Source organism: Carettochelys insculpta, chromosome 2, assembly GCF_033958435.1.
Source record: "Carettochelys insculpta isolate YL-2023 chromosome 2, ASM3395843v1, whole genome shotgun sequence".
NCBI lineage: Eukaryota > Metazoa > Chordata > Testudines > Carettochelyidae > Carettochelys > Carettochelys insculpta.
The window spans coordinates 144,275,018-144,294,055 of NC_134138.1; the positions used below are offsets into that span (position 1 = coordinate 144,275,018).

General features: G+C 43.1%; 1 protein-coding gene across 7 annotated transcripts in view; it reads left to right on the forward strand.

Moving 5' to 3' along the window:
- The window catches only part of CDH18 (cadherin 18), a 1,028,199-nt gene that overhangs the window by 516,793 nt on the left and 492,368 nt on the right, over window positions 1-19,038 (forward strand). Inside the window, exon 1 of one of the 7 annotated variants that reach the window (XM_074987817.1) lies at window positions 9,035-9,122. The exons of the other annotated variants lie outside the window; for them this stretch is intronic. The gene's annotated coding sequence lies outside the window, so the exon portion shown is untranslated. Of the gene's footprint in view, window positions 1-9,034; window positions 9,123-19,038 lie in introns of those variants that run through there. 7 annotated transcript variants of the gene reach the window in all.

Sequence of the window (19,038 nt, forward strand, 5' to 3'; positions counted from 1 at the left end):
GCAGAACTTCAGAGTCTCAATGCGTGGATGAGACGATGGTGTAGGGAAGAGGGGTTTAGATTTATTAGGAACTGGGGACACTTTTGGGGTAGGGGGAGCCTATACAGGAATGATGGGCTCCACCTAAATCAAGGTGGATCCAGACTGCTGGCATTAAACATTAAAAAGGTCGTAGAGCAGTTTTTAAACTAAGAGGTGGGGGAAAGCCGATTGGTGCGGGGGAGCACCTGGATCGGACGGAGACTTCTCTTACACGAGGCTCCATAGATAGGGATTCCCTAGAAGTTAGTCAGATAGGGAACGTGGGAAATAATATATGGGCAAGATCAGATGTTAAACAATCGCATATAAAAAAATCCAACGCGTTTGTGAAAGGCGGACATATAAATAGTGGTAGTTTTTTAACATGCTTTTACACTAATGCTAGTAGTCTGTCTAATAAGATGGGTGAACTGGAGTACCTCATATCAAAGGAGGAAGTTGACATAATAGGCATCTCAGAAACATGGTGGAATGAGGACAATCAGTGGGACACTATCATACCGGGATATAAATTATATCGGAAAGACAGAACAGGTCGTGCGGGTGGCGGAGTGGTACTATATGTGAAGGATAATATAGAATCAAATGAAGTAAAAATCCTAAAGGAATCAAAATGTTCCATAGAATCATTATGGATAACAATTCATTCCTCTAATATGAATATGGCATTAGGAATATATTACCGACCACCTAACCAGGACAGTGATAGTGATGCTGAAATGATATGGGAGATTAGAGAGGCTATCAAAATAAAAAACACAGTAATAATAGGAGATTTCAATTATCCCCATATTGATTGGGTGCATGTCACCTCAGGACGGGATTCAGAGATTAAATTTCTTGATGCCTTAAATGACTGCTTCTTGGAGCAGCTAGTACAGGAACCCACAAGGGGAGAGTCGATTCTCGATCTAGTCTTGACTGGAACGCAGGATCTGGTCCAAGAGGTAACTGTTACTGGACCGCTTGGAAATAGTGACCACAATATAATAACTTTTAATATTCCTGTGTTGGGAAGAACACCGCAGCGGTCAAACACTCTGGCATTTAATTTCAAAAAGGGGAATTACACTAAAATGAGGAAGCTAGTGAAACAGAAACTAAAAGGTAGAGTAACTAAACTAAAATCCCTGGAAGCTGCATGGAAACTGTTTAAAGACACCATACTAGAGGCCCAACTTAAATGTATACCCCAAATAAAAAAACACAGTAAGAGACCTAACAAAGAACCACCATGGCTAAACAGCCATGTTAAAAAGGCAGTGAGAGAGAAAAGGGCAGCTTTTAAAAAGTGGAAGTCAAATCCTAGTGAGGAAAATAGAAAGGAACATAAACACTCCCAAATTAAGTGTCATAATGTAGTAAGAAAAGCCAAAAAAGATTTTGAGGAACAGCTAGCCATAAATTCAAAAAACAATAGTAAAATGTTTTTTAAATACATTAGAAGCAGGAAGCCCGCTAAAAAAGCAGTGGGGCCCTTGGACGATAAAGATATAAAAGGAGCGATCAAGGAAGACAGTGCCATTGCAGAGCGATTAAATGATTTCTTTGCTTCAGTCTTCACGGCTGAGGATGTTACAGAGGTTCCTAAATCTGAGCCAGCCTTTTTAGGTGACAAATCTGAGGAACTCACTCAGATTGAAGTGACATTAGAGGAGGTTTTGGAATTAATTGATAAGCTGAATAGTAACAAGTCTCCAGGACCAGACGGCATTCACCCAAGGGTTCTGAAAGAACTCAAATGTGAAATTGCGGAGTTATTAACAGTGGTTTGTAACCTATCCTTTAAATCCACTTTGGTACCAAATGACTGGAAGACGGCCAATATAACACCAATATTTAAAAAAGGCTCTAGAGGAGATCCTGGCAATTATAGACCGATAAGTTTAACATCAGTACCAGGCAAATTAGTAGAAACACTAGTAAAGAGTAAAATTGCAAGGCACATAGAAAAGCACGAATTGTTGGGCAAAAGTCAGCATGGTTTCTGCAGAGGGAAGTCGTGTCTAACTAATCTGTTAGGATTCTTTGAAGGGGTTAATAAACATGCGGACAAGGGGCACCCAATGGACATAATATACCTAGATTTCCAGAAAGCCTTTGACACGGTCCCACACCAAAGGCTTTTATGTAAATTAGGTGGTCATGGGATAGGAGGAAAGGTCCTTTCATGGATCGGGAATTGGTTAAAAGACAGAAAACAAAGGGTGGGAATAAATGGTAAATTTTCACAATGGAGGAGGGTAACTAGTGGTGTTCCCCAGGGGTCAGTCCTGGGACCGATCCTGTTCAACTTGTTCATCAATGATCTAGAAAATGAGGTAAGCAGTGAGGTGGCAAAGTTTGCAGATGACACCAAGTTGTTCAGGACAGTCAAAAGCAAAAGGGATTGTGAAGAACTACAAAAAGATCTCAGCAAACTGAGTGATTGGGCAGCAAAATGGCAAATGAAATTTAATGTGGGTAAGTGTAAGGTAATGCATGTTGGAAAAAATAACCCAAATTACACGTACTACATAATGGGGTCAAATTTAGCTACGACAGATCAGGAAAGGGATCTTGGAGTTATAGTGGATAGTTCTCTGAAGACATCCACGCAGTGTGCAGCGGCAGTTAGTAAGGCAAATAGGATGTTAGGAATTATTAAAAAAGGGATCGATAATAAGACAAAAGATATCATACTTCCCCTATATAAAACTATGGTACGCCCACATCTTGAGTACTGCGTGCAGATGTGGTCTCCTCACCTCAAAAAAGATATATTGGCATTAGAAAAGGTTCAGAAAAGGGCGACTAAGATGATTAGGGGCTTGGAAAGGGTCCCATATGGGGAGAGGCTAGAGAGACTGGGACTTTTCAGTTTGGAAAAGAGGCGATTGAGGGGCGATATGATAGAGGTATATAAAATCATGAATGGTGTGGAGAAAGTGAATATAGAAAAATTATTTACCTTTTCCCATAATACAAGAACTAGGGGACACCAAAAGAAATTGATGGGTAGTAGGTTCAAAACTAATAAAAGGAAATTTTTCTTCACACAGCGCACAGTCAACCTGTGGAACTCCTTGCCCGAGGAGGCTGTGAAGGCCAGGACTCTATTAGGGTTTAAAAAAGAGCTTGATTAATTTTTGCAGGTTAGGTCCAAAAATGGCTATTAGCCAGGGATAAAGTATGGTGCCCTAGCCTTCATAACAAGGGCAGGAGATGGATGGCAGGAGATAAATCACTTGATCATTGTCTTCTGTTCTCCTTCTCTGGGGCACCTGGCATTGGCCACCGTCGGCAGATGGGATGCTGGGCTCGATGGACCTTTGGTCTGACCCAGTATGGCCATTCTTATGTTCTTATGTTCTTATTAGGTGAGCTTTCGTCCCACGAAAGCTCACCTAATAAATCATTTTGTTAGTCTTTAAAGTGCTACTTGACTGCTTTTTGTTTTGATAGAAACTTTTCTGTTAGTTTATAAGGTGCCACAGGACCCTTCGCTGCTGTCATGGATATCTTGTGTTTTTATATCTTATCCTATGCGATTTGGCTATTTTGTGATTGTAAACATTCGTTCCGTAAAACTCCTTAATTTGTATTATTTTAGTTCCCAGAGGTCCTAATCAGGATACAGGCTGTATTGTGCTCAGTTATGGGAACCTAGATTTAATTAAAACAATATACAACAAATGTGAGTAGAAAACAACAAGATGACAGTGATAATTAGTGAACATGCCACTGAAATGCTCTGCTGTGCATGAACATCTATTGTTTTATTGTTATGTCATTAAATTGGGAAAGTCTTTTAAATGGAGCTGAGTGGATTAAAAAGTATTTGACTTATCAGGTAGGAAAGAAGAGAAACAGTCAATATGACAGCCCGACACAAAGATATAGCTCACTGTTCTAATGCATTGCAGCCAAGGACAAAATTTATGTCAGAGTCCAGTCCAACATTTCACCCTGCCAACAACCATGTAAAATACTACCCTTGAAAGGAGCTAGATTCATTCATTTTCAGAGATGGTGATCTCATTCCTTCGGTGTGTTGAAGTAGATTGATGGTAAGACCTCATGTGACTGCTGGATAGAAGGGAAAAACAAAAACAAAAACCAAGGAGTTCTGTAGCATCTTAAAGATTAACAATTTTATTTATTAGCTTTCATGGCTGAGACCCACTTTATCTGTTTCTGGAATGGGTTTTATGCATGAAAGCTAATAAATTAAATTTAATCCTTAAGGTGCTACAGGACTCTGTGCGTGTGTGTGTGTGTGTGAGGGGGGACACGGCTACCCCTCTGGGGTTAGAATTCTAATGTTTTTGAAAACCTGAAAGTTTCTGCTAAAAGAACATGGTGCTTCCCTAATGTTAATGTGATATTAGAATTAGGAATTCTAGAAGAAATGGTGTGGTCCTTGCCAACAAATGTGTTAAGTTTCTTTGCTGCTTTACAAAGTGTGTTTATTTTAGAAAGAAAATGTTAAGTTGACTGGCAGCATTGTTCTACCAATATTTTGCTTTTCGGAACATTCCTGGGGATGCAGGCAGTTTGCAATCTTTAAATGACCCTGATCCATTATTATCTTATTTCTTAATGAAAAATACACAATATTTGTAACTGTTTTAATACTGGCTGAAGTGTCAGTTATCTAACAGTTTACTGCAAGATGATAAATATATTTAGCACGTTAAGCACCATCAGAGAGATAGACTGGATAAATTACAACTATACTACAAATGGTTAACTAGATCTGTTAAATAATAAAGGAAAAAATATCCCAGGGGAGAGAAACTGCATGCTTTCTTTTTTATGTCAAAGAATAGGATTTGTGCTGTAGTGAAGAGCTGCATGTTCCACTTCCAAACTGGAACCTCTATATTGGTATTACTCTTAAAAGCGTGATATAACGAGCCCTTCAGATGGATAATAATGAAAAGCACAGATATTTTTTCTGTGATCGTTATGACAATCTCATAAGTTCACAAAAGGAACATTCTGAATGTAGTCTGCAGGAGGATTTTCTATCTTTTGAGAATTAAAAAGCTGACTGGTTTCTTAACGTAAAATTACATAAACTGTGTCTGCATGTAAGCGTCCCTTCAAAAGGGTGAAAATTGACAGAAGGCATTCAACAGCACAGCTGTCAAAAGGGAGTGTCCCCACAGCTTCAGGAACCCTTTCAAAAGAAGGAGGCAGGAAATGCAGCGGACGGGTTGCCATGGCTGACAAACCCTTCCTGGGCCACAGCCAACCGCTCCCTTAAAGGGCCCCTCCTTCTACCCCGCACAAGCTGAGTGCTGCCAGCTGTCCCCAGCCAAGCGGAGCCTACTTGTGCCCCAGGATGGAGTCCCAGCAGCAGCTCTTGGATGAAGACACCTTCATCCTGGAGACTCTCTTGGCAGTGCTCTGCACTGTTGCCACAGCTGCCCCCAAGCTCTGCAGGTGGCTTATGGAGTTAAGCCAGGCCCAGGTCACCTGCCCCGAACAGGGTGAGTAGGGGGGCCAGGCAAGGGGAACCCTGGGCTGCGGGGGGCTGATAGGGCGCCGGGAGGGGGCAGGAGCCATGTCCCCATCCCCCCTGTGTAGGTCGTCTGAGCCATCAGTGCAATGCTTCTGCAAGGGGTCATCTGCTTGGGGGATTGGGATGCCGCCATTGTGGGCTTTGCAGAACTGGGCTCCCCAAAGTGCTTCGGTGCCTTGGATGGCACACACATTCCCATCCACATCCTGGCACGCAGCACTGGCCAGTACATTAACAGGAAGGGCTACCATTCAGTGTTCCTCCCGGCCCTGGTGAACTCAAGGAGCCAGTTCACTGACATATACATGGGCTGGGCCAGCCACACGCACAATGCCTGCATCTTCAGGAACTCCAGGCTCTGCTGACTCATGGGGACTGAGACATTCATCCCACAGTGGGAGATCCCAGTGGGAGAGGGGGGATGTTACCATGCTCCTCTGCATGGTGGTAGCTGTGGCTCATGCAGCCATACACGGGCCACCTCAACCCCACCCAGAAGGTGTTCAGCCTCTGCCTGAACCATGCCTGAAATGTCACGGAGCAGGCCTTTGGCTGCCTTAAAGGGCAGTGGCAGTGCCTCCTGTCAAAGTTGGAGGTTGGGGTCCTCAACATGCCTCAGCTGATTGGCACCTGCGGCACCCTCCACATCATTGTGGAGGGCAAGGGGGACACATAAGTCCATGTTGGGGCCATCGGGGCAGGTGCTGGCTATGAGCAGCTGGGTGCCACCCCCATCTGCCCAGCCCACCAGGACAGCCTGCAAATTAGGGAGGCCCTCGGGCCTCTCTGGAATGATGGAGGTGCCAGGGCTCCCCTGCCCCTTGGATGGTGCAGCTGTATGGAGAAGAGGACATTGTGTTGGTACCATATTATGACTGGGGGGAACGTGACTGTGAGCTGGTTTCCCTCCCACTTGGGCCACCCACCCACCTCCCAGGGCTGGCATCCCGTCCGATGCTGCAGTGGCCCTGGGGGCATCTCAGGTGGGTGGGGGTTCCCAGTCCATGTGGAGCAGTGCCTGGGTGCTGTCCAGCCCCAAGTAGAGGTAGTGAAATATACTTAGTAGAGAACCTTTAGTGTTGATATATTTTAATGCATAATTTATTAGAGTTAAAAGTCATTCATGTTTTGTTGTACTTTGCTTTTGTTGGTTGGTTGGTTGGTTGGTTTGTTTTTCACACACACACATGTACTCCATCTTGAAGAAGTTGGAGATTTTAAAGTTATTCCTGAGGGACCAGCAAGAAGAGCAGCATTACAAATAAACCCCATCTCTCTTCCTCTGCCCCTTCCTCCAAATATGAGGATATGCAAAACCTGGTTTGTTGAGAGCAGATGCTGCCTGAGAGAGGGCATGCAGAAATATTGAACATTAAAGCATTTAATTCATATGTTCTGCTGTTGCAAGTCATAGGACACATAAATAGCAGATGGAAACAGTTTCTTTTTCACTTCCTTCTGAGAGTTTAGATTTCCCAAATCCCAACGTCCTAACTCCTTTTGGGTTCTAAATTCTTCCACAAGTTGCATGCATCTCTTAAAATATACACCCCAAATAAGCTAATTGTATTCATTTTGAAAAATTCTCAACTCAGCCCCAGATTTTATTCTTAGGATGCAATTGTGCCGTGACCTGCATCTGATTGAAGATGTAGGTTGAACTGCTTTCGTCTGGCACCCTCAGGACCTGACTGGTGCTGGACTAGAGAATTTTCTGGGCAATGGGAGGTCGATATTTTCTGGCACATTGCCAACACTACTTCTGCTTGCTGGGCTCTTAGGAGACACATGGGGTAAATTATAGTTAAATAACAGCACAGAACAATGAGAGCTAGGACTGGTTGCCGTAAAAAAATACTTTTTGGAACCATGGGAAACGTGACCACTTGGACTTTTTTTTAATGGTCATCTGGCTAACTAAAATCATGCTGGATTATGGAGTATGCCAGTAGAGAGAATTCCAGATTAGAGAGGTTGAACCTGTACCTGCTTTTAGTCCAGTTACATTAGATTGTAGGTGTTTTCTTCTTGTCATCTCTCCTTTTTACCCAGTATGTTGCATCTTTTGTTTCTCTCAGAAAGTCGTTCCCAGCCTTTTCACTAGTGCAGATGCCCAATTACTTCCCCAAACAGTTCATGGACCTCAAATCAGCCCACCTAAACTGTTCACAAATTCCCAGTTCTAGCCCCCATGTACATGTCATTAAATGAAAAAGGAAACCATAACATAGATTTTTGGACAGCAACAAATAATATTATTGAAAGATATTTAATTAAAAATTAGTAATTGATTGTAACTTTGCAATTTATTTAAAACTTATTTTCTATGGTCATTTTTATTTATCTTTTATTTTTTTCATGGACCTGCTGCAATACACTAGCAGATCCCAGGTTGGGAGCTGTTCTAAGAGATGCTATTTTTCTGCTGTTTGTCCTCCTGGTGAAGAATTGCCACTTACAGTAATTATGTTTTCAGAAGGGTTGCCTATAACAGGCTGGGAAGCAGTGTCTGGCATTTATTTATCAGTTAGATAAAACTTGGATCAGGGCAGTGTAATTTATCCTGTTGAGGGTGTGGGGGTGGGATATGTGTGCATTTAGGGTGCAAGTGTTAAAGAAGGCATACGTTCTTGGGAGGGGGTGGGGAGAGAGGGGGATCATGAAGCCAGTGTGTCCTGACACAGAACAGTCTAAAGAAACAAAATACCGACAGAGTTGCAATTTATAGTAGAATAATGTAAATGAGCAGCTGTTGACGGGCAGAAAATCCATACCTATTCTTGTTTAAATATGTGGGGATGATTTGGAGGGAGGCGAGTTACTGAAAGTGAAATGATTTTGTGCCCTGGCTAGTCTGGAATAAGGCATTAAGGGACATCACTCAAACCAAATCTCTCATCCACTGGCAGAATGCGTGGCTCACTGCATGAGCCAGCAGTTGAATGTCTCTCAGGCTGTGATGACTTAGCACAGAAATATGAAAATTTATTATCAGGTTGCCAACCAATGGCTTACTGCGTGTTTTCCTTTGTACACTCCTCCTGTGCATTCCCAATCCGTCTGACAGCCAAGTCCCATCTTTCTTTCCTCTCTTGCCCCAGGCTAAATTCATGGGCTAACTGCCACAGAGCCCTTGCTGTCGTTTTCCAGAGCTCTAGTACTGAAGGATGATTTTTTTTTTGCAGTGATGCTAATTCTGGACTAAGATACATATTTCCTTTGTCATGTTGTATATAAAATGACTTTTCTGATAATACCGGGGGGGGGGACCAACACTGTACACTTTAGAATTTGCATAGCCCTGAAGTGCTTAAGGCAGAAAAACAAGGGGGACAAAGAGGAGAGAGAGGGAGGGAGGGAGAGGATCAGACAAGCAGTGCCAGCCAATCAGAGAAGCTCTCCTGAGCTGCAGAAGCAAAGCATATGAGCTGGGAGGTTTGGAGGTACACAGAGCTGGAATTGCATGCCTCTCTGAGGACTGGGAGCAGCTGTGCTGTGAGCACTGAGAAAAGTCCCCATTTGCATCTTATAAATTAAGTTCCTTGTCACCAGTTAGGGCAAGTCAGCCAAGGTAAGGCCTTAATAAAATGACACTTAAATATTTTTGCACTATGGTGCTGCTAATGCAGTCTTCCAACCAGAGTCAACAATTTCTTTGTGAAATAGTACTATACCAATACATCCACAGCCGACAATATGCTTATCTTTAAGTTAATTTTAATCTGTAAGATTTAGCCCTTGTGTTATTTTAGAATTGTTGACTTATTCAAGAATATTGCAGCACATCCAACAAAATAAAAGCATAAAATATAGCTGTGTTCTCTGTTTGTATTTATCTGTAAATGTCTTAACAATTCCTATGTTTCTGCTGTGTAACTAGTGCGAATAATCTGCAGATGCATTTTAATGATCACATTTAGATGCTTTAATCAGAATTTATATAAAGCAAAGCATGGGAGAGTGTATAATAGGAGCAGTACGTTTGATATTTGAACAGTGAATTTTTTTAATCAGTCTTTCCAGTGACCCTAAGATTACATGATGTCTGAGCACTGAAACTGCAGTATAACAGAGCTCATGCCATGCTTTTAGCTGTAGGTGCTTGTTAAAGCTTGAGCAGCAACTAAACTTTTTCTTCTCGTTAGGGGCACTGTAAATGATACCCAGCCAGAAATGAGACCTCCCTTCATTTCCCCTTTCCCACCCTCCACCATTCTACTAATGAAAAACAAATAATACATGACTCAGCATTACTTTTCGCTTGCCCAGTGATGTTGCTAATTGTGCTTCCACAGGGGCTGGAGTTAAGTGCTTTAGCAAGGAATGAGTTCATTAGCATGTATTCTGAAAACAAGGTGAACCTGTGTGCATGTGGCTCCCTGAGTGGCACCACTGTAAGAAAGTAGAGAAGCCACTGACTTGGTACAAGTGTAAACAAACAGCGATGCATTTCTGAGTCAAGACTTTGTAAATAACATACTTTTTATATGTACTTTGTGGGTTAAATTGGAACTTACACCCAAGTACAAGAGCAGTGGTGTCCTGTCAATCAAAGGAACAGTTCAGAGGAGAAGTGGTGAAAAGGAAAAGCAAAATGAGTGTGGACTTCAGTCAGATCAGGTGTTAGCACCACTGACTGTGCTTAAGGTAGTTTTTATTCTTCATCCAGAACTATACTGCAGTCAATCAAATACAATTGTCTGAAAACACAGTGAAGCCTTCCTTTTTGCAGTAGTTGTTCTTCTTCTTTATGGCTACATGTACACTACCCCTCCCTTTTAGATGGGACACGTAAATGCAGTCAATTGAAAATGCAAATGAGGTGCAGATTTAAATACCTCATGCCTCATTTGCATACTCCTGCGGGATGTCTCTTCTGAAAGGGGCTGCTTTCAATACACAGAAGAAGGGTGCTTTCAAAAGCAGGGTTTCTTTTTGAAGAAACCCCATCTACAGAGCTGTTTGTGTTTCAAAAGCAGCCCCTTTGAGAAACGAGATCCCACAGAAGTATGCAAATGAGGCATGAGATATTTAAACCTGCGCTTCATTTGCATTTTTGATTGGCTGCATTTACATGCCCTTTCTGAAAGGGAGTGGTAGTGTACATGCAGCCAATGATAGTAAACACTTGGCTTCAGGGGAGATGTTGTGTAAGAGTCTAATGGGTGTTTGAGATAGTGTCCATCCTGGTTGGGAAAAAGACACATGTAGGAATAAAAAAAACCCTGAACTTTATCCATAGCTAACTTACCCTGTTGGTGTTTGTCACCTTAGACTACCTCCTAGGATACTTTAATGTGAGCTTTTCTTACATAATAATTAAGTAAATGTGTTAATGGATTTCAAGTCAAACTATTGTTCCCATTCCACATGATATTTCCACTTACATAAAGCATTGTGTCTGTTAGAATATTTTTATTCTTCCTGGCAGGTTAAAATCACCAGTGATCTTGCTGATTAGCTCTAATGACTCGCTTTCTGTTTCATTTCTACTGTGAAAACCATTAAAAACCATAAGTAGGATCATACACATAAGTAACAGATGGTACTTATCCCTTTAAATTGGTATTGATCAAACAAGCCAGTGTGATGTTAGGGAGCACTGTGCTGCTGGAGATGGTGCCGTCCTATAGATCAGAGACGGGATAAAGCTCGAGGTCACTTGCAGATGGTAAAGATCTTGTGGGACTTGAGCAGAGTAGGTGTAGTGACCCTGTCATTCTGGCAAAGTGACAACTTCCGTAAGTACATAACACCTATTTTAATTCCCTGGGCAATTTCATGCTATGTTCTTTCGTTCTCAAACTAGAACTATGATGTGACTCAGTCTTGAGGAATTTGCTTGTTGTCCTGTGTAGCATATACTGCACAGATATGCTTTACTACCCACTTAGAATTCTAAGAGTTACAATTATTGCAGTGAATGCTGTAAAATATCTGACAATAAAATCCAAGATGAAACGTGCTTGTGTGTGTCAGGAACGTATGTGTACCATTACTGACCTATCTGCAGAATATAGTCCGCTGTCCTAATTTAGTGGAGTTTGGGACCTAATCTGCAGTAGAAAAGGATCGTTTTAAAAATACATTTGCATTTTTCCTGTCCTATTCTTTTCTTCTTATTTTAAAGGTATTTACTGGATTTGTGACAACTCTGAATTTGGAAACAAAACATTAAAGAAAATCATTTAAACTTTGGACTTGTCATGCAGGTGATTTTTGCAGTCCAGTTTCATGCAACATTTAACTTTCTTCACAGTCTAATGAATAGGGTTTAGTGGACATGAAAAGCTATGCTTCACTTCTCTAAAATGCTACTTTGAGGAAGACATTATTCTGTTAATGCAGTGTTGACACTGATGGTGAGATGAAGTACCAAGCAAATCAACAATAAAGTTTATTCTGTTTGAAGTTTTGGACACCCACTATGTGATATACATAAATAATTGAAAGGAAATGGTAGAGTATACAGTAGTCTCCATAATGTATTAAAGCTGCATAGAATTTGGTTTGAGACTTGAGTGGGAGACACGTGTATGGGTCATCAGTGTAGGAGTGTAAAGGGAAAAAGAAGAGTACAGTATTAGTCAGAATTTGTAGATTCTGTTCCGGATTTTGCCACTGAGTAGTTGTGTGATCCTGGGCAAGTTATGTGGTCATAGGATCTTAGAAATATAGGACTGGAAGTGACCTCAGTATGGCACCTAGTCCAGTCCTCTGCACTGAAGCAGAATCAAGTATTATTGAAAGACCCTCCCTAACAGGTTTTTGCCCAGCCTGTTCCCTCTAATGATGGAGAGTCCACAGCCTTCTTAGGTAATTTGTTCCAGTGCTTAACTACGTTTACAGTTAGGAAGCTTTTCGTAATGTCCAACCTAAAGCTCCTTTGCTGCAGTGTAAGCCAATTACCTGTCCTGTTCTGACTAAAGATAACAATTTATCACTTCCTCTTTATAACCTTTCATATACTTAAAGATTATTATCATGTCTTCCCTTAGTCTTCTCTGCTCCACACTAAACAAACTCAGTATTTTCCATCTTTCCTTGGAAGTCATGTTTTCAAGGACTTTAGTCATTTTTTGTTGCTCTCCTCTAGACTTTCCTCAGTTTGTCTACATAATTCCCAAAATGTGGTCCCCAAATGGAATGTGGTTCTCTATTGAGGCCTTTCTCAGGGCTGAGTACAGTGAAAGTATTGTAACTCATCTACTAATAAAGCCCAGTACTTGGGGGGAGGGGGGCGTTTTGCAACAATATGCCATTGTTGACTCATATTTAGTTTAGTTACAGAGCGGTAGCTGTGTTAGTCTGCACTCCAACAAAGCAAAACAGCAGAAATGTAGCACTTTAAAGACAAACAGAATGATTTATTTGATGAGGAGCTTTCATGGGACAGACCCACTTCTTCAGATAAGATTGATCTGATGAAGTGGGTCTGTCCCAGAACACCTCATCACCAAATAAATCATTTTGTTAGTCTTTAAAGTGCTACATTTCTGCTGTTTTGTCATATTTTGTTTGTTATCCACTAAAACCCCAAGACTAAACCCCCAAGATCTCTTTGCAGGACTCCTTCAAAAGTAGTCCTTTTCTATTTTGCAGTTTTGCAAATGATTGTTACTTCCAAAGTGTAACACTTTGTATTTATCCTTTTTATTGTCCATCTCTCTTCATTATCCTTAATCTTTCTATATCTTATGTTCTTCATGTATCAAATGAATCTAAATAATACCCCAGTATTTCATAGGGATTCACTGATGCTTATTTTAGTGGAGCACAAGCAGCTTCAGGGTTGTAAATGAATTTCCATTCTGAGCCAAATTTTACCCTTTTTTTCTCCTATCAAATGAAGGAATATGGGTCCCAAAATTTGTAGATTTAAGTCCTGGGACTGAAGGATTTTCCCTCAAATGTGAAGAAACGTGGAGAAGGTTATGTCCTGTTCAAAATACTAAAAATGTATTTCTTTTGCAACTCTTGGGATAAAGCAAGAAAGAGAAAACATTGTTTTGTTAATTCTTGCTGAAGAATAGTTAACTTGCCCACATATTACAGTCACATTGGAAAAGAGCTTAACCCTCTTTCTTAGGAATATTGCAACAGATGATTGGCTCCAAAAAGTTTAATATATGCAACTGAATGATTCTTTCAGGAGGTCAAAGCTTAAAGAAAAAAGTGACAACTGATTTCATTTTTTTAAGACACAGACCCCAACACATACAGCAATTACTAAAGGGGTTTTTCAATGGACAGAGGACAATTTGTGCTTAACTCCAGAGATAATCAGACAAGCTGATGCTAAATTAAGACCCTAACAAAAGCAGTGACCCCAGTGTTAGAACGTAATTCTTATTTTTTGCCAGATCTTAGCGTGTGAGCAACCAATGGCAGACAATCAAAATTAAGTTAATTGCAATTATTTAATGCAATGCCTTCCACCCCATTTGACTGCGAGCCTCAGTGTCTTCATTCTGTGATTCTGCTAATCTGGCTCTTGAGAAGTCTGTTGTAAATGTACATGTGAGCAGGAGGTCTTGAAGATTCAGAGGATATAGATCATAGAGCATGTAAGCAGACAAGGAAAGAGGAAAGCAGACTGAGAGGGAATGGAAAGGACTAATTGATGTGCTGGTGGTAGAATGGAAAATTATTTTTGTTACTGTTAACTTAAAGCTTTAAAAAGTGCAAAGAAATAATATTGCAAATGTAACATGATGCAAATTTAACCTATATTAATTAATTGATATATGTAGTGTTACTTGGTCTCAAACCTTTGTGGCTATGGAAATGGATGTAAAATGATTGAGACATACAAAGAATGGTTTTGCATTACATTAGTTGTTCTTGAAACATAGGTTTTTGTTAGAATTATGCAGACTAAAAGTTTCAGCTATTTTGCCTGTATTGGGCAAAGCTAAGGTTGCATGACAATCAAAGTTTGTTGTTTTAGAAATACAGCTTTAACTGCTAGTCTCTGGCTTTTTGATAATCAGTTAGATTTTTATAATCACATTTATTCTTGAAAGAGATGACATAACATTTACTTGTTTATGTCAGCTTCATTTCCAGGATGAGTATATTTTTATCTGTGAACTAATTAATGTTTGTAGAGCATTTATAGATTTGTGGGTAAAAGACATAAGCATAATTACTTTTGGCAAATTTAAAAGACAAGCACTAAGAAGGATCTAAGAAAAGGCTGCAGGTTTTCTGTGGTGATGGTTTCAAATACAGCTCGCCTAGTTGGCAGACGTTAGCTGTCATTTGTAACATTTCTAGTGCCCAGTTAAAAATTACTAAAGTGTTTGAGTTTCTTCCATGCCTTTTTCTACTTCATTTGACCGACAGTTTCAACCTTATTATTTCCATGTTAATGATCCTTCTCAAACCCAGTATATTTATACTAAATGAATTTTTAAGGTCAGTATGTTTGTTTTCAGAAATGGAAGCTATCATCTTCACAATTACACTAAATTATTTTATGTTGAAAAAACTGGATTGCTTAGCCTAGGGGGAACAGTATACAATACAAAGCAGGAGACCGGGCTTTGAGTCTTCAATCACTCAAGTCTCTTCCCCCTTTTAGAGACAGGGAGAGCTATGGATTGAATTCTTTGCTGAAGGGACCGTAAGGCTACATTTACACTAGAAAGTTTTATCAACAAAATGGGCAGAGTGTCCACACTGCAAATGCATTCTGTCGACAGAATGTGGCATCTTCATTGGCAAACTTACGCCTCTCTGCCATTAGGCAGAATGCCTTTGTAGACAGATTGTCGATAAAAAACAAGTGTGGATTCTCTGGAGGGTGGGGGTGGCGGTAAGGCTTTTCGTTGACACAACAGTCCTCTGAGGCACCAGCCACCTAGCCCGGAGTGATGCCCAGTCCACAGCAAATACAGCTCTATGCTCTCTGCTGCTGTCCATTCTTAAAGGTACAGGAAGCCCCAGCAACCTCTTGGCAGGAAGCGGAGTGCATACAGGCAGTAGAGCCACAAGCTGCTGTTGTACACACCCTCACAGCTACTGCCCAGCATCCCCCCAGGCCATGGCTGAGAGCTAGCAGCCCTGCAACACCCCAGGGCCCTTGGGGAAGCTGCAGGAAGGGTCCCAGGAGCCCCCTGGGGCAGCAAACAGGCTCCATCCTAGACCGGGACCAAGCTCCAAGACCTCATGTGGACACTGGGCTCCGAGGCTGTTCTCCTTGACCTCTCTGTCAAGAGGAGAAATGCCATGGCCTAAACTTGGCTTGCCACAGCCCTGGTCACATGGGTGACACCCTGCACGGACAAAGGAACAACTCTGGGTGAAAGTAAAGGAGCTGGACCCGGGTCTAGGATGCAGCCAGGAGGTTGGGGTCAGGACACGCAACCTGCCCCAATACCCCAAACTCCCCAGTTTACTGAAGACCAAGGATTCCTTCCCACCAGTAGCCCCCTGGATAGGGCCACAATGGCCTCCTGCACCTGATGCTGGAGAAGCAGCAGCCCAGGACCCACCCAGAGACCGAGGGCAACAGAGGCCAGCAAGGGAACTCTGTTGATTGTCCTTGACTTGAGACGCTCCTCCAGCCAGGCCATGTCCCAGGACCTGTTTGAGAGACCCTCTGGTAAGTTTTCTTTGAATCTCACACCCCAGATGTTTGGGGGGGGCACCCTTTGCCATGGCTGGGAGTGGGGCAGCCACAAGTGTCTGACTTGACCACAGACACACCAGCGAGGAGTGCTGCTGCTGGGATGCCCACAAGCAGGAGTCAGCACCTACTTCCTCTGACAGAGCTGTGAGCTGCATGTGCATGAGGGCCTGGGAAGGGCCAGGCTGTGCCCAGAGCACCTGCCACCCATGTGGGGACTCTTCTGTGGCCAGGCATCCTCCCTTGTCTGGTAGCCTGTTGAGCAGGGAAGGGGGCACAGCAGTCATCCTGGTCCACGAGGCACCAGGGAGCCCCCCTGAAGGAGGGTCTGCCATGCAGGGAACACATCCTGGTGCACCTGAGACATCCTTGGCCCGGGGGGGTGGTGGCTGCTACCTACGGTGTGTGGGAGATAGGGCCATGTTGTGTGAATGACTCACTGGCTCTTCTGCCTTTTCTTCCTTATAGATGCACCATTGGAAGGCCAGGCCATCCCCACTGCCCTACCAGGACCAGTCAGACTCCGCCAGAAGTTGGAGCCAGGCATGGTGGGACAGGCTGGCACCCCACCATGGTGTGGGTAGGCCCGCAGCTGGAGGGGCCATCGCTGGCTGACAAAGACCTGCAGAGGTCCCACACAACCACCCGATGGAAGCTAACTGACCTCCTGGAGCAGTGGCTTCAGGAAGACCGGGAGTGGCAGATCCTGGCCTGGGACCAATTGATGTCCCACCTAGATGCCATCACCAATTGGCCTTGTCACCCATGCCTATCACCCCATCTCCCTGCTGCTGCCCCCTGCCTCCCTGGCCCTGTTGTCCTTGTGTCTGCTGGCCATCCCCCAAAGGATGTTAGACCTAGCCTGGTAGCTGATGGCCATGGCCAACCCCTGTCCCCCAGACCCTCCCCACCATGCCAGCCCTCCCTGCCCCACCCAGGCCTTTCTGCTCCCCATGCTGAGCCTGAACCCGCTGCTGCCTCACTGCAGCCATATTTCCCTGTGCTCATGGACGCAACCCTGCCCCAATGGGAACCAATGCAGGAGGTGGGAGAGGGTATTTGGGCTGACACTACTCGGGGTCCCGTTCCCCCATGGGGTTGTATCCCCCCCACCTCCTGTCCTAAGCTTCTTGCATCCAGGTTCTGATGGTGCATCACTCGTGTTCCAAGCTCCACCTCCATAGATAGTTGCCCTTTATTGCACTGAGTAAGTAGGTTTTTATGACTAGGTTTATTTGACAGACGTTTATGTTTAAGTAAAGAGTTATTTGCTCAACACCCCTGTGTCACTCTTTATCAGGGAGCGGTCAGAGAGGGATGAGGGAGCAATGGGAGAGGTTGTGGTGTGCACTGGATAGGGCTTTGGGCCCAAGGGCCCCTCCGGGAGTGCCCTGGGGAGGGTCCTTTGGAGAATCTTTCCCCCCAGAGCCTCATGGATCTGCAGCCTGTCACAATGGGCTTGGTGGATGGGAGTTGTGCTGGGCTGTTCATAGTTCTGGCCAGCATAGGCCCCCTCCACCCCAGGAAGAAGGTCTCTCCCTTCCCCTCCACTGTATCGTGGAGGGTACAGCATGCCCCCCACATCTTGGGGGACATTGTGCTCCCCCATGTCCCGGTGGGTGAGGAGACACGTAAGCTAAGCCTTCAGACACCGAACGGCACTCTCAACCTGCCCTGATACCAGTGTCGGGTGTATCCACCCAGAGAAGGTGGAGTATAGCCGTGATCAGCAGCTTGAGCAACTGGGAATGGATCAAGGGATGCTCTGGCACCATGGCTATCTGTTGGAGTTTTCAATTTCCAGAAAGTATGTGATCCCTATAGTAGCAATGCTGTCCCTCAATGAGGTAAGCAAGCTTCAGTGTGGGCAGGCAACCTGGGTGAGGGGAGTCCTTTTAAAGGCACGCCTGGCCAGGTCTTCTGGAAGGGCTTGTCGTCTATTCAACTGCGTCTGACGGGGTTCTAGGTCCTGTTTTGTCCAGAAAGCAGCTGTGCAGTCTTGCCGCTCTCTGTGGATGGAGAAGATTGCTTTTTTCAATCCACTTTTGTGTGTGAATGCACTGTCGACAGAAGTTTTTGTTGGAAGATCTCTTCCAACAGCAACTTCTGTCAATAGATCACTCTAGTGTAGATGCAGCTTAAATGTCTAATGTTTCACAACAGTGACACCATTGGTGGATAATGGTGTAGTACTTGCTGCTGTAAAGGGGACTGTTTTTATTCTGAGAAATAAATGTTGCTTCTGGATCTGCTAAACTGAAAGAATTTAGGTCAGAATGTAGGACAAGGAAGGTTAAAGCAGGAAATAATGGATACATCCTCAGTGTTCAATCAGCAATCTGGAAGAAATGTTGACAGGGAGAGGGAGGGAATGAAAACAGTTGAATCTCACAGATTAATGCTGAGGAAAATATTTTCACTGCTCAGTTCCTGTTGCTTTTTGGAATGCATGGACAGTTTTGACATTTTAAACCCAATTGTAGAAGTAAGTTTGCTTTTTTTTTTGCTTTCAGTTTCCTTTACTGGGTGAAATTCTGCCCTTTACTGCTAACTATTTCCGTTGGCTGCCTCACTGGCTGCGTCTACGTGTGCATTTGTCTTTCGAAAGAGACATACAAATACAAGAAATCAAAAGTGCAAATGAGGTGCCGATATTCTTTCAAAAGAGCTTTTTTTATGGGACGGTTCTTTCAAAGATGGGGTTTACTTTCAAAAGATTCGCATGTACAGTGCTTTTCTTCTTTCAAAAGAATATGCAAAGGAGGTTCCCGATTTGTAAATCTGCACCTCTTTTGCATGCCTCTTTCGAAAGACAAATGCAAGTTTAGATAAAGCCACTATGAATGCAGAATGT